This window comes from Cherax quadricarinatus, chromosome 2 (genome assembly GCF_038502225.1).
Source record: "Cherax quadricarinatus isolate ZL_2023a chromosome 2, ASM3850222v1, whole genome shotgun sequence".
Taxonomy (NCBI): domain Eukaryota; kingdom Metazoa; phylum Arthropoda; class Malacostraca; order Decapoda; family Parastacidae; genus Cherax; species Cherax quadricarinatus.
In genome coordinates, this window is record NC_091293.1 from 7,763,397 (window position 1) to 7,779,207 (window position 15,811).

The following is a 15,811-nucleotide window of genomic DNA, read 5'->3' on the forward strand; positions in this document are numbered from 1 at the left end:
TGGTAATGAATGTGATATTGTGTATATGGACTTCAGTAAGGCTTTCGATAGAGTTCCACATCAGAGACTTTTGAGGAAACTTAAGGCACACGGAATAGGAGGAGAAATTATTTCCTAGGTAGTGGCGTGGTTGACAAATAAGCAGCAAAGAGTTTGCATAAATGGGGAGAAATCAGAATTGAGATTCGTTAATCAATTTATGACTATCTAGATGGCTACGAATTGCTTCGGCAATTATTGATTCCATAAATTTTCCCACTATGGAGGTAAGGCTTTTTGATAAATTAGACTCATGTGTAACTCTTGGGTATCTTTATTGAGGAAACGTTTCGCCACACTGTGGCTTCATCAGTCCACACAAAGGAGAAACTTGAAGAACAGGAGGAGAACGGGGTAATCGGTCCCTCAACCTTGAGTCGATGTGGTCAGCCCATCAATTTCCTCCTGTTCTTCAAGTTTCTCCTTTGTATGAACTGATGAAGCCACTGTGTGGCGAAACGTTTCCTCAATAAAGATACCCAAGAGTTGCACATGTGCCTAATTTATCAACGTGTCGGTTCTCTGAACCATTCATCTATAAGGTTTTTTAGTCTACAGTTCGAAGCTAAGGACCTGTCACCTACCTTGTTAATAGGTATTACATTTGCCATTTTCCACTTATCAGGCACTATGCCAGTTTGTAGTGATATGTAGAAAAGTTTAGCCAAAGGCATGCTAAGTTCTTCAAATTCCTTTAACACCCTTGCAAACAGTTCATCAGGGCCTGGGGATTTGTTAGGTTTTAATTTCTCTATTTGTTTGAGGACCATGTCACTAGTTACTGCAATCGAGCATAGTTTATTATCGTCCTGTTCTACATAATCTATTATTTCATGAATTTTGCTAGCATTTTCCCGGGTAAAATCTGAGAGGAATTAAGTATTGAAAATTTCACACACATCCTTACCACTCTCAGTGATCTGACCTGGGTTACTCTTAAGTGGGCCTATCTTGTCTATAATCTTACTTCTGTATACCTGAAAGAACCCTTCTTGGTTAGTCTTCGAATCCCTTGCGACCTTAGCCTCGTAATCCCTTCTTGCTTTTCTTATTCCTTTTTTTATTTCTCTTTTTAATTTAATATATTGATTTCTAAACTGCCCATCCCCTCTTTTGATACCTCTATATATACCTCTTTTTTGTCCAATGAGATGTTTTAATCTATTGTTCATCCATTTGGGATCATTTTTGTTGGATCTAATTTCCCTTCTCGGAACAAAAGTTGTCTGGGCAGCTAGAACTATGCTCTGAAAAAGTCATATTGGCAACCAAGATCATCTTCCTGACCCATAGTCAGGTCATTCCAATTTAGCCCACCCAGGTAATTTCTCAGTCCCATGAAATCGGCAAAGGAAAAGTCTGGGACAGAGATTTGATTGTATTTATCTGGGTAATTCCTTGACATACTGAAACTAAGTGATTTGTGATCACTTTCCCCAAGCTCATCCTTAACTTTAAGATTATTAGTTGGTGATTCTTTTTTGGCAAGAAGCAAGTCAAGCAGATTATTTCCTCTAGTTGGTTCTGTCACAACCTGTTTTTAAAAGCAATCCTGAACCGTATCAAGAAAGTCACTAGACTCAAGATTTCCTGTAGTATTGTTCCAATCAGTTTGTCTAAAGTTAAATCTCCCATTAACACAACATTTTCATATCTAGATGCTTTATGAATCTCGTCCCTTAACAGCTTATTGCACTCTCTATCAAGGTTTGGAGGCCTATAAATCACACCCAAAATTAATTTGTCACGACCTTTGAGAAAGTGTAGCCAAAGAGATTCTGTGTCCAATGTTTCTAATCTTATTGCATATCTAAGACAACAAGTTAAATTATCTCTGACTTACATCGCCACTCCACCACCTTTGCTGTTGATCCTATCAGTGTGGAATAGTTTATAACCCCGTATGTTGCATTCAGAAGGCATTTCTCTTTTTAATTTAATATATTGATTTCTAAACTGCCCATCCCCTCTTTTGATACCTCTATATATACCTCTTTTTTGTCCAATGAGATGTTTTAATCTATTGTTCATCCATTTGGGATCATTTTTGTTGGATCTAATTTCCCTTCTCGGAACAAAAGTTGTCTGGGCAGCTAGAACTATGCTCTGAAAAAGTCATATTGGTAGCTAGTCACTCGTTGCCCTCTACCATCTCTCTTTGTTGATCAATTGATTTGCCTTTACTAGCAACTTTTCTTTGAATATTGTTTTTTAAACATATCCCTGAGGTATCCCGGTATCCCACAAACACCCATACCTCTATAATTTATCAGTTTAAAGTCCTAGACAAGTCATCAATAACCCCCTCAATCGAACTGGCTAATGCAACCACTGCAGCCCCAGAAAAATGAACCCCATCCCTTGCATACATATCATGTTTGCCATAGAAGTTGTCCCAGTTATCAATGAATGAGATTGCAAGTTCCTTGCAGTACCTGTCTAGCCAGCAATTTATTCCAATTGCCCTCGACATCCATTCATTACCCACTCCCTTTCTGGGCAGGATGCTACATATGACTGGGATCCCTCCCTTAGACCTGACTACTTCTATGGCTGACCTGTACTTATCCAGCAGCTCCTGTCTCCCCCCTTCCCAATGTCATTATCCCCAGCACTAGGACAGATAATGGCTTGTTCCCATTACCTGACATAATATTAGCCAACCTGCTATGTCGCCAACACCAGCTCCTGGGAGGCACACACTCTGTCTGACCTTTCTATCTCTGTTACAAAAAGCACGGTCCATATATCTTACCTGAGAATCTCTTACAATTAGAATATTTTTACCTTGATTAGCAGGAGAATCAGTGGTACCTTCAACCTCACTAACCACCGAAGTATACGCGTCCTGGAGAAGAGAGATCGATTTCCTACCTTTACATCTTCTCTGTTAACTCTCCTTATCTTCCTTCTTCCTGAATTTTGAACCACTTGCCACTTAAAGCGGCTGCCACAATCACTGCTGACCATTTCCTCCTTAGCAGCTAAATCCTTCTCACACTCGCTCCCAAACCCATCTATGCGAAGCTTCAGCCTCCTATTTTCCTCCTGAAGATGTAGAACCTTCTTCAACACTTGAATCCGAGATTCTAAAACACTACAACAAGCCATGGTGCTTGGTAACACCCCACGCTAACTCCCAAGAGCTTAGGCAGGTATGACCACACGTGACCACTGACCTCAGCGTACCTTGTGCACACACAGTCTCACCTTGTCTGAGCGTAATTTTCCAACGAATTTTGCAAGGTCAGAGTGTCCTTGATGTTGGGTGAGATAGATGTGTAATAATGTTCCAGACTTTAGCGCTGAATTCCTCTCCAGGCTGAGGGACTGACCATCTCAAAACTACTACTTCAAGGCTGATGTATTCATCACATCATCTTTATAACCACTTCACTGCTTCTGTTGTGTCCTCTGCATTCAACTGGAAAAGCCTACTGTGTAGGCGAAACGTTTCGACAGTAAATATACCAACTGTCGCATGTGTATCTTAATCATCTGCTTGTCGATAACGTAAATCATTTTAATAATTAAATTCTTTATGCTGCCCACCTATCTTGGTAGTTAGTGTGTGTGTTTATCACATGAAATTGATCAGTTGAGGCTGTATTAAAAGTGAACATAAAAAGCAACATGATAAGAGTAAACAAAAATCGAGGCAATGAAATTCTGGATATCAGATCAGAATGAGGGAGTATAGTGGAAGTAAATGTGCTTAGGCATTTGGGATTGGACTTGCCGGCAGACCGATCTAAAAAAGATGTGATGAACTAGAGAACTGACGAGGGAGAGAGAAAAAAAAGCGTATCTACGTTTTAAATAAATGTAGATTTTTCAGCTGGGAGGGATTTTTATCTTATAACAATTGTATTAGTAAATCCGAATATTTACAATGCTTTCGGATGCATTTATTGAAAGATCAAAGTTCAACGCAGGTACAGAATTTATTGGATTATAACGGGAGCGAGCATTAAAGAGGCAGATATTGTAAGTGTTAGTCCTGCCTCTTGTGTGTATATATTTATATATATGCTTAACAATTCGCAAACTGGCGAATTTTTAACAAACATTATCGATTAGTCCACAGCAGCATACGATCCTACATACTCTGTGACACAGTATACAGAATTTTCGCCACTCAACCGGATCCCAGATCTGGCTGAATGGCGAAAGTTATGTGTATTTTGATACAGTGTTCAGATTCGAATCCTGCTGAAGATTCAGGGATGTTTGAGGTATATATATATATATATGTCGTGCCGAATAGGCAGAACTTGCGATCTTGGCTTAAATAGCAACGATTATCTTGCCATATAGGACAAGTGAAAATTTGTGTACGCAATAATTTCGCCAAAATCATTCTGAACCTAACGAAAAAAATATAGTTCACTGTGTTTGTTTAATATTAAATTACTGTAAACAAATCTAAAATATATTTAGTTTGGTTAGGCTAAAATAAATTGTTCTTGTTATAATAAGGTTAGGTAAGTTTTCTAAGTTCCTTTTGGTGCAAAATTATATTTTTTTACATCAACATTAAAGAAAAAAAATATCTTTAAACGTATAAGAGAAAATTTTAGAAAGGACTTAATTTTAAATGAGTTCTTGCTAATTGACTAGTTTTACATATTCGGCACGACATATATATATATATATATATATATATATATATATATATATATATATATATATATATATATATATATATATATATATATATATATTAAAAATTACTAAAAAGAATAAGAAGAAAATTGTCAAAGTGGGAAGTTTGAATGTGCGTGGATGTTGTGCAGATGATAAGAAAGAGATGATTGTGGATGTTATGAATGAGAAGAAGCTGGATGTCCTGGCTTTAAGTGAAACAAAGCTGAAGGGGGAGGGTGAGTTTCAGTGGAGAGGAATAAATGGGATTAGGTCAGGGGTTTCAAATAGAGTTAGAGCTAAAGAAGGAGTATCAATAATGTTGAAGGATAAGCTATGGCAGGAAAAGAGGGACTATAAATGTATTAATTCAAGGATTATGTGGAGTAAAATAAAGGTTGGATGTGAGAAGTTGGTTATAGTGAGCGTTTATGCACCTGGAGAAGAGAGAAGTATAGAGGAGAGAGAAAGATTTTGGGAAATATTGAGTGAATGCGTGGGGAGTTTTGAACCAAGTGTGAGAGTACTTGTGGTTGGGGATTTTAATGCAAAAGTGGAAAAAAATGTTGTGGAGGGAGTAGTAGGTAAATTTGGGGTGCCAAGGGTAAATGAAAATGGGGAGCCTTTAATTGAGCTATGTGTAGAAAGAGGTTTGGTAATAAGTAATACATATTTTATGAAAAAGAGGATAAATAAATATACAAGGCATGATGTAGCACGTAATGAAAGTAGTTTGTTAGATTATGTATTGGTGGATAAAAGGTTGATGGGTAGGCTCCAGGATGTACACGTTTTTAGAGGGGCAACTGATATATCGGATCATTATCTAGTTGTAGCTACAGTTAGAGTAAGAGGTAGATGGGATAAGAGGAAAATGGCAACAAGTAAGAGGGAGGTGAAAGTGTATAAACTAAGGGAGGAGGAAATTCGGTTGAGATATAAGTAACTATTGGCAGAAAGGTGGGCTGGTGCAAGCATGAGTAGTGGGGGGGGGTTGAAGAGGGTTGGAATAGTTTTAAAAATGCATTATTAGAATGTGGGCCAGAAGTTTGTGGTTATAGGAGGGTGAGTGCAGGAGGAAAGAGGAGTGATTGGTGGAATGATGAAGTAAAGGGTGTGATAAAAGCGAAAAAGGTAGCTTTTGAGAGGTATTTACAAAGCAGAACTGTTATGAGAAGAGTATATGGAGAGTAAAAGAAAGGTGAAGAGAGTGGTGGGAGAGTGCAAAAGGAGAGTGGATGATAGAGTGGGAGAGGTACTGTCAAGGAATTTTAATGAAAATAAGAAAATTTTTTAGAGTTAAACAAGTTAAGAAAGCCTAGAAAACAAATGGATTTATCAGTTAAAAACAGAGAAGGGGAGTTAGTAGATGGGGAGATGGAGATTTTGGGTAGATGGCGAGAATATTTTGAGGAACTTTTAAATGTCGACGATGAAAGGGAGGCGGTAATTTCATGCACTGGCCAGGGAGGTATATCATCTTTCAGGAGTGAAGAAGAGCAGGATGTGAGTGTAGGGGAGGTGCGTGAGGCATTACGTAGAAGGAAAGGGGGTAAAGCAGCTGGAACTGACGGGATCATGACAGAAATGTTAAAAGCAGGGGAGGACATAGTGTTGGAGTGGTTGGTATTTTTTTAGTAATAAATGTATGAAAGAGGGGAAGGTACCTAGGGATTTGCGGAGAGCGTGTATAGTCCCTTTATATAAAAGGAAGGGGGACAAAAGAGATTGTAAAAATTATAGAGGAATACGTTTACTGAGTATACCAGGAAAAGTGTACGGTAGGGTTATTATTGAAAGAATTAGAGGTAAGACAGAATGTAGGATTGCGGATGAGCAAGGAGGTTTTAGAGTGGGTAGGGGATGTGTAGATCAAGTGTTTACATTGAAGCATATATGTGAGCAGTATTTAGATAAAGGTAGGAAAATTTTTATTGCATTTATGGATTTAGAAAGGGCATATGGTAGAGTGGATAGGGAGCAATGTGGCAGATGTTGCAAGTGTATTGTTATAGGTGGTAAGTTACTAAATGCTGTAAAGAGTTTTTATGAGGATAGTGAGGCTCAGGTTATGGAGTAGAAGAAAGGGAGAATACTTCACGGTAAAAGTAGGTCTTAGACAGGGATGTTTAATGTCACCATGGTTGTTTAATATATTTATAGATGGGGTTGTAAAAGAAGTAAATGATAGGGTGTTCGGGAGAGGGGTGGGATTAAATTATGGGGAATTAAATACAAAATGGGAAGTGATACAGTTACTTTTTGCTGATGATACTGTGCTTATGGGAGATTCTAAATAAAAATTGCAAAGGTTAGTGGACGAATTTGGGAATGTGTGTAAAGGTAGAAAGTTGAAAGTGAACATAGAAAAGAGTAAGGTGATGAGGGTATCAAATGATTTAGATAAAGAAAAATTGGATATCAAATTGGAGAGGAGGAGTATGGAAGAAGTGAATGTTTTCAGATATTCTGGAGTTGACGTGTCGGCGGATGGATTTATGAAGGATGAGGTTAATCATAGAATTGATGAATGAAAAAAGGTGAGTGGTGCATTGAGGTATATGTGGAGACAAAAAATGTTATCTATGGAGACAAAGAAGGGAATGTATGAAAGTACCGTAGTACCAACACTCTTATATGGGTGTGAAGCTTGGGTTGTGAATGCAGCAGCGAGGAGGCGGTTGGAGGCAGTGGAGATGTCCTAAGGGCAATGTGTGGTGTAAATATTATGCAGACAATTCGGAGTGTGGAAATTAGGAGAAGGTGTGGAGTTAATAAAAGTATTAGTCAGAGGGCTGAAGAGGGGTTGTTGAGGTGGTTTGGTCATTTAGAGGGAGTGGATCAAAGTAGAATTACATGGAGAGCGTATAAATCTGTAGGGGAAGGAAGGCGGGGTAGGGGTCGTCCTCGTAAAGGTTGGAGGGAGAGGGTAAAGGTGGTGTTGTGGGTGAGGGGTTTGGACTTCCAGCAAGCGTGCGTGAGCGTGTTAGGAGTGAATGGAGACAAATGGTATTTGGGACCTGACGATCTGTTGGAGTGTGAGCAGGGTAATACTTAGTGAAGGAATTCAGGGAAACCGGTTATTTTATATAACCGGACTTGAGTCCTGGAAATGGGAAGTACAATGCCTGCACTCTAAAGGAGGGGTTTGGGATATTGGCAGTTTGGAGAGATATATTGTGTATTTTTTATACATATATACTTCTAAGCTGTTGTATTCTGGGCAACTCTGCAAAAGCAGTGATTATGTGTGGGTGAGGTGAAAGTGTTGAATGATGATGAAAGTATTATCTTTTTTGGGATTTTCTTTCTCTTTGGGTCACCCTGCCTCGGTGGGAGACGACCGACTTGTTGAAAATATAAATATAAATAAATATATATATATATATATATAATGTGTGTGTGTGTTTGTGTGTGTGTGTGTGTGTGTGTGTGTGTGTGTGTGTGTGTGTGTGTGTGTGTGTGTGTGTATATGTGTGTGTGTGTGTGTGTGTGTGTGTGTGTCGTGCCGAATAGGCAGAACTTGCGATCTTGGCTTAAATAGCAACGCTCATCTTGCCATATAGGACAAGTGAAAATTTGTGTATGCAATAATTTCGCCAAAATCATTCTGAACCTAACGAAAAAAATATATTTCACTGTGTTTGTTTAGTATTAAATTATTGTAAACAAATCTAAAATATATTTAGTTGGGTTAGGCTAAAATAAATTGTTCTTGTTATAATAAGGTTAGGTAAGTTTTCTAAGATTCTTTTGGTGCAAAATTAAATTTTTTTACATTAACATATTGAAAAAAATATATCTTTAAACGTACAAGAGAAAATTTTAGAAAGGACTTAATTTTAAAAGAGTTCTTGCTAATTGACCAGTTTTACATATATACATATATATATATATATATATATATATATATATCTATATATATTTATATATATATATATATATATATATATATATATATATATATGTATATATATATGTATATGTATATATATATATATATGTATATATATATATGTATATATATATGTATATATATATATATATATATGTATATATATAAATATGTATATATATATGTATATATATATATGTATATATATATATATATGTATATATATATATGTATATATATATATATATATATATATATATATATATATATATATATATGGTGGGGAGGGGGAGGGGTAAATATATTATGCTAGTAAACAGAGTTCGTGTGATCGCGGCACCAACCTGGATATACAAAATTTTCTCATTGATTTTTGGTTTGTTAGATTGTTTGTAAATGTACTCTGTATGGTAGACACCTGTTTAAAATTTATCCACATGATTTTCAGTTTCTGGTTTTTCACATTGAAATTTATGTTAATTAACTCAACATGATTTATGGGGGTATATTAGGTGTAAGTTAATCTTTGTATGATTTACGGGGATAATGTATATATTTATTAAGCTAAAATTTTTGACATGAATATTTTATGTTTACCATTTATGAATAACCAGGGCATCATACACCCCCCCCCCCTAAAAAAAAAAGCTCACTGATTTCATTATTGAATTTATTGAAAATATACGAATTTTAGTTATGCATTAAATTGCACATCCCTAACCTCATTTGCTCCATCTGGATATAAATTCAATTCGATGCTGTTGTTTGAGGTGCACGAGTTCACCTGAGAGAGACAGCATCCCAGAGACCTGCTCCTTTCTTTCCCCATCTGCATGACAGTTACAGAAATCATCTGGAGACTGGCTTGCGAAATCAAATTAGTTGCTGGAAGACGGCACACTGTCAGTTGCAGGAGAGTCCCTGACAGCAGATCTTCAAGAGGTGAGGACTCAGGAAAAGGAACAGGAGATTGTCTTCAACCAATTTCAATGCGACACCATCTCTACTAACCAGCAGACAAATAGCATCCTGCTAGGAGTAATGCCCAATCCTTAGGCCTTTATCGGAGTCCAGAAGCAAAATCGCAATTATCTGGAAAAAAACATATCTCGCGATTAGGATGGCTTATATCTTCTCACAAAATGGCTTATCTTCTCACAAAGTGACTTACCTATTTCTTATGAACACACTCCTACGACAGCTAAGAAATTAAATGAATACGATAAACTTCTGCACTTTCTAGAAAACAGTCAATGTGATCAACCAATGCTGTCGAATAAAATCAAAAGACAGCCGTCCACATGCAGCATATGCGTGCCTACCTTCGTTTGACGTATTTGGCGAACTAAGTTGAGTGTTGACTCTTAGAATGCCTGAGAGATTTTGTTAGGATTCACGAATCTATGAACATTTCGGGAAGATACTCTCGCGGCTTCTTCAGAAAGAGCGGTTTCACCTATAGGTCAAAACAGTTCTAAATCAGTTCTTAAATGAACACTGTCGCCTCAGAAATACTTAAGTGTGTCTAGAAAGAATAATATTCGTTTCCTAACTACGATGCTTTACTTAGCTGGAGGATTTCCTGTTAACTGTCCGTAATTCTTTTGAAGGCTCTTGACTCTACAACTCACGTTATGCTCACTGATTATCGCCCTCTATCCTCCTCTCCTCACCGAGTAGAGTAATATCTGCGGTAGATGAACGCCGGACCAATTTCGCGTCCATGGTGTAGTTTGTCGTACCCCAGCGAAAAAATCTAGGATTAAGAGAAGGCTTGTCGCAGCACTCTGCCAGTTACAAAGGGAACCTGAGTTATGTTGTCCATACGAGGGTCAGAAGCGACCAGGGAGTCACATTGCTTCCCACAACATTGCTACCTCGGACCTTGCTAACCTGGACTTTGTGTAACTTAAACCTTTGACATGATTGGTAATAAGAGACATAGATAAATTCACTGAAATGGCATACATATATTTTCAACGAATAAAATAACTTTGTATAAATGCCACTTCTGAAGAGACTTAAACTAAGGAACTTAAAATTACAGACTGAGTACCTTTTATCAATATTACATAGTATGCACACCTACTTGGAAGAGACAAACGAAAGATATTATTATCGTTTATTCTGAGAAGAGTTAAATTACAGTTCAAATCATAACCTGAGGCGAGACAGATGAGAACTGGATAGTATAGCAGCAAGTCGTTTCCTTGATCTCCATCCCCCATCACACTGCCGGTTTGAAAAGTGTGTGATGAGATTTAACTTGTAAAAATACCTGTGCGAGTATTTAATTGGAAAGGTGGAAGTAAAGTTTGGACGACCACGACCACCATCACGACCACCACCACCAGTGCACCTTGCACTGACCTCCACACTCACATCAACCACTACACTACCACTACATCCACTACTCGTCTCATATTTAATTCAATCTGTGGTTTACAAAAAGCTTGTTCGGGGAGTAATATGTTCCAGTGTTCAGCAAAGGACCCTGATCACATTTTCATCGCATCTCTTGCCCCAGGGTTTCATACCATCATGCCGCTTATGAGGAATTATATAGTTTATAGTGGAGGATACGTCTTCTCAATATTGTATCTTACTTTCATAGCAGTGTTTTGCTCTGTCGAAACTGAAACTTACTGGATACTTACATTTAGATAAGATTAATCCCCGACGGGTGAGTTTACTGGGCAGTACCACATATCCTGCGAGTGCTCATGCACTGACTGGATTAATACACAAATAACCCGCACACAGGAGAATGAAACTTATGACGGCGTTTCGGTCCGACTGGGACCGAAACGTTGAAAAAGCCATATATCACTATCGTTACAAATTACTGTTATCGGATAGTAAAACATTTTCCATTCTTAAGTAAAATAAAACCAACTTTAGTTATAACATTGATAATTTTATTAGTGGTAATAATCTGCACTCCTGTTCTCTGCTACTTGAGTTAGACACGTGTGCGACATCTAGGAAGCTTTACTATCTGAAGACGGAGGGACTGACCCCCTCAGAACTACTACTTCAGCACCGACTGATCAGGTCATCTTTAAGCTCTCCACTGCTTTTCTCTATAATATCCTACTGAAGAAGAGTGCAGAGAAGGTGAAACATTCTGGGAATAAATATGCCCATACTGTTGAACGTTTGTCTTACTCATCTGCCGGAGACAGTGTTTGTCCTCCTCTTCACACACTTTACTCTCTTTCCTCTCTTGAAGCTGCTGCACCAGCCAGCCACATGTACACACGTAAACTAAACGAAGCCAGACCACCACCGTCTCTACACTTTTGTTTCCACTTGTGTGTGATACGAAACATTGAATCTGTACAGCATAACAATGTGGTCTGGTAGCGACATGAATAGGGAATGTTTATCTCGTCAACTGTTCTCGTATATCATCTCAGTATTGAATTGGAGAAACGTTTTCAAATGAAGATATCCAGGTATTGCACATGTCTCGAACTCATCACAAAATGGTTTCATTATTTAAAACACGTTTATGGGAAGATGTGGAACGATTAGGTATCTTTATTATGGAAACGTTTCACCTTCACAGTAAGCTTTAGTCGAATACACATGAGACAGTAAAGTCAGTGAAGGTGTACAGTGATCAGTGCATCATCCTCGACGATCAGTGCATCATCCTCGACGATCAGTGCATCATCCTCGACGATCAGTGCATCATCCTCGACGATCAGTGCATCATCCTCGACGATCAGTGCATCATCCCCGACGATCAGTGCATCATCCCCGACGATCAGTGCATCATCCTCGACGATCAGTGCATCATCCTCGACGATCAGTGCATCATCCCCGACGATCAGTACATCATCCTCGACGATCAGTGCATCATCCTCGACGATCAGTGCATCATCCTCGACGATCAGTGCATCATCCCCGACGATCAGTGCATCATCCTCGACGATCAGTGCATCATCCTCGACGATCAGTGCATCATCCTCGACGATCAGTGCATCATCCTCGACGATCAGTGCATCATCCTCGACGATCAGTGCATCATCCCCGACGATCAGTGCATCATCCTCGACGATTAGTGCATCATCCTCGACGATCAGTGCATCATCCTCGACGATCAGTACATCATCCCCGACGATCAGTGCATCATCCCCGACGATCAGTGCATCATCCTCGACGATCAGTACATCATCCCCGACGATCAGTGCATCATCCTCGACGATCAGTGCATCATCCCAGACGATCAGTGCATCATCCTCGACGATCAGTGCATCATCCCAGACGATCAGTGCATCATCCCAGACGATCAGTGCATCATCCTCGACGATCAGTGCATCATCCTCGACGATCAGTGCATCATCCTCGACGATCAGTGCATCATCCCCGACGATCAGTGCATCATCCTCGACGATCAGTGCATCATCCTCGACGATCAGTGCATCATCCTCGACGATCAGTGCATCATCCCCGACGATCAGTGCATCATCCTCGACGATCAGTGCATCATCCTCGACGATCAGTGCATCATCCCCGACGATCAGTGCATCATCCCCGACGATCAGTGCATCATCCTCGACGATCAGTGCATCATCCTCGACGATCAGTGCATCATCCCCGACGATCAGTACATCATCCTCGACGATCAGTACATCATCCTCGACGATCAGTGCATCATCCTCGACGATCAGTGCATCATCCTCGACGATCAGTGCATCATCCCCGACGATCAGTGCATCATCCTCGACGATCAGTGCATCATCCTCGACGATCAGTGCATCATCCTCGACGATCAGTGCATCATCCCCGACGATCAGTGCATCATCCTCGACGATTAGTGCATCATCCTCGACGATCAGTGCATCATCCTCGACGATCAGTACATCATCCCCGACGATCAGTGCATCATCCTCGACGATCAGTACATCATCCCCGACGATCAGTGCATCATCCTCGACGATCAGTGCATCATCCCAGACGATCAGTGCATCATCCTCGACGATCAGTGCATCATCTCAGACGATCAGTGCATCATCCCAGACGATCAGTGCATCATCCTCGACGATCAGTGCATCATCCTCGACGATCAGTGCATCATCCTCGACGATCAGTGCATCATCCCCGACGATCAGTGCATCATCCTCGACGATCAGTGCATCATCCTCGACGATCAGTGCATCATCCTCAGCCTGGAGAATTCTGCTCAATAGTCTGGAACAATAAGAAGCTGAAGCGTCAGAATGGAGATTTACATGTCAACGGTGAGGCACAGAAAATCTTGAAGACAACAGAAGAGGCGGGATCCACCAGTAGAAAAGAAGAATGTACAACTTGAGAGGCACTGAAGCAAGCCTTCTGGCCCATGTTAAGTCTCTCTCAAAACCAACTTTTCTCACTTGTAACTAACATGGGCCAGAAGGTTTCTTGCAGTCCCCCTCAGTTCTTACACTCTTGCCTCTTTTGTCGTCTTCAAGATGTTCTGCGCCTTACCATTGGCATATAAGTCTCCATTCTGCATTGTTCCAGACTATGGAGTTCAACTCTTCTTCAGGCCAAGGGACTGACCACCTCAAAACAACGTCATCGAGGATGATGGACTGATTACATCCTCATATCTCCACTATTTCTGCTGTCTCTTCTGTATTCGAGTGAAGAAGCCTCCTATGTAGGCGATACTTCTGGATAATAAAGATACCAAACGGTAGATGTGTCTTACACATCTAACATTTACATTAAGTAAGATGATCAAAAATAAACAAATATAGAGACATTAGGACCATAAACAAGGACATTGTCATTTTATAATCACGAATTATGCAAATAACAATGCAAATGTAATTTGAATCGTGCAGAAATAAGTACTTAAGATATCTAAAATAATTAAAAACAATAGTTACATGATTTGAGTTATTAATTAAAAGTCAAAATTATTTATCCTTTACTTTTTGTATTTTTGAGGCAAATTTTTAAACAGGCGAAATCATAATAAAACGACTGCAAACAAACCAAGGAGAAGGTGGAGTTAGAACCCATGGCAAGTGAGTCGCAAAATTCTAGGCCAGTTCGTTAACCACTGGGCCAGCTGGCTACAATAAGATTCATCCAGCTAGAAGCATTTCTATATACTATAGGCAGGTGAGCATGGGCCACCACTGGGACTACAAATGCAGATTCTTATTCCACCTGTAACAACATGCATTTGCAATCAGAGTGGTGACCCATACTAACCTCTCTTTGGTGTACAGAAATATTAATTGGATGAATCTACTATATCACTGGTATACAGTACCGACAAAAACGATGAGTTAGACACACGTGCGACACCTGGGTAGTCTTACGCCCACATGTACGACACCTGGGCAGTCTTACGCCCACATGTACGACACCTGGGTAGTCTTACGCCCACATGTACGACACCTGGGCAGTCTTACGCCCACATGTACGACACCTGGGTAGTCTTACGCCCACATGTACGACACCTGGGTAGTCTTACGCCCACATGTACGACACCTGGGCAGTCTTACGCCCACATGTACGACACCTGGGCAGTCTTACGCCCACATGTACGACACCTGGGTAGTCTTACGCCCACATGTGCGACACCTGGGCAGTCTTACGCCCACATGTACGACACCTGGGTAGTCTTACGCCCACATGTACGACACCTGGGTAGTCTTACGCCCACATGTACGACACCTGGGCAGTCTTACGCCCACATGTACGACACCTGGGCAGTCTTACGCCCACATGTACGACACCTGGGCAGTCTTACGCCCACATGTACGACACCTGGGCAGTCTTACGCCCACATGTACGACACCTGGGTAGTCTTACGCCCACATGTACGACACCTGGGTAGTCTTACGCCCACATGTACGACACCTGGGCAGTCTTACGCCCACATGTACGACACCTGGGTAGTCTTACGCCCACATGTACGACACCTGGGCAGTCTTACGCCCACATGTACGACACCTGGGTAGTCTTACGCCCACATGTGCGACACCTGGGCAGTCTTACGCCCACATGTGCGACACCTGGGCAGTCTTACGCCCACATGTACGACACCTGGGTAGTCTTACGCCCACATGTACGACACCTGGGCAGTCTTACGCCCACATGTACGACACCTGGGTAGTCTTACGCCCACATGTACGACACCTGGGTAGTCTTACGCCCACATGTGCGACACCTGGGCAGTCTTACGCCCACATGTACGACACCTGGGTAGTCTTACGCCCACAT

The 15,811-nt window shown here is 40.4% G+C and overlaps 1 protein-coding gene and 1 long non-coding RNA gene across 5 annotated transcripts in view; one reads left to right on the plus strand and one right to left on the minus strand.

Moving 5' to 3' along the window:
• Positions 1-15,811, plus strand: part of LOC128690316 (neuroepithelial cell-transforming gene 1 protein) — a 1,446,122-nt gene that overhangs the window by 70,724 nt on the left and 1,359,587 nt on the right. The window lies entirely within an intron of this gene.
• The window catches only part of LOC138853024 (uncharacterized), a 294,549-nt gene continuing 287,966 nt past the window's right edge, over positions 9,229-15,811 (minus strand). Inside the window, exon 3 of the long non-coding RNA XR_011392262.1 lies at positions 9,229-9,670. This is a non-coding gene — a long non-coding RNA (uncharacterized lncRNA). The remainder of the gene's footprint in view (positions 9,671-15,811) is intronic.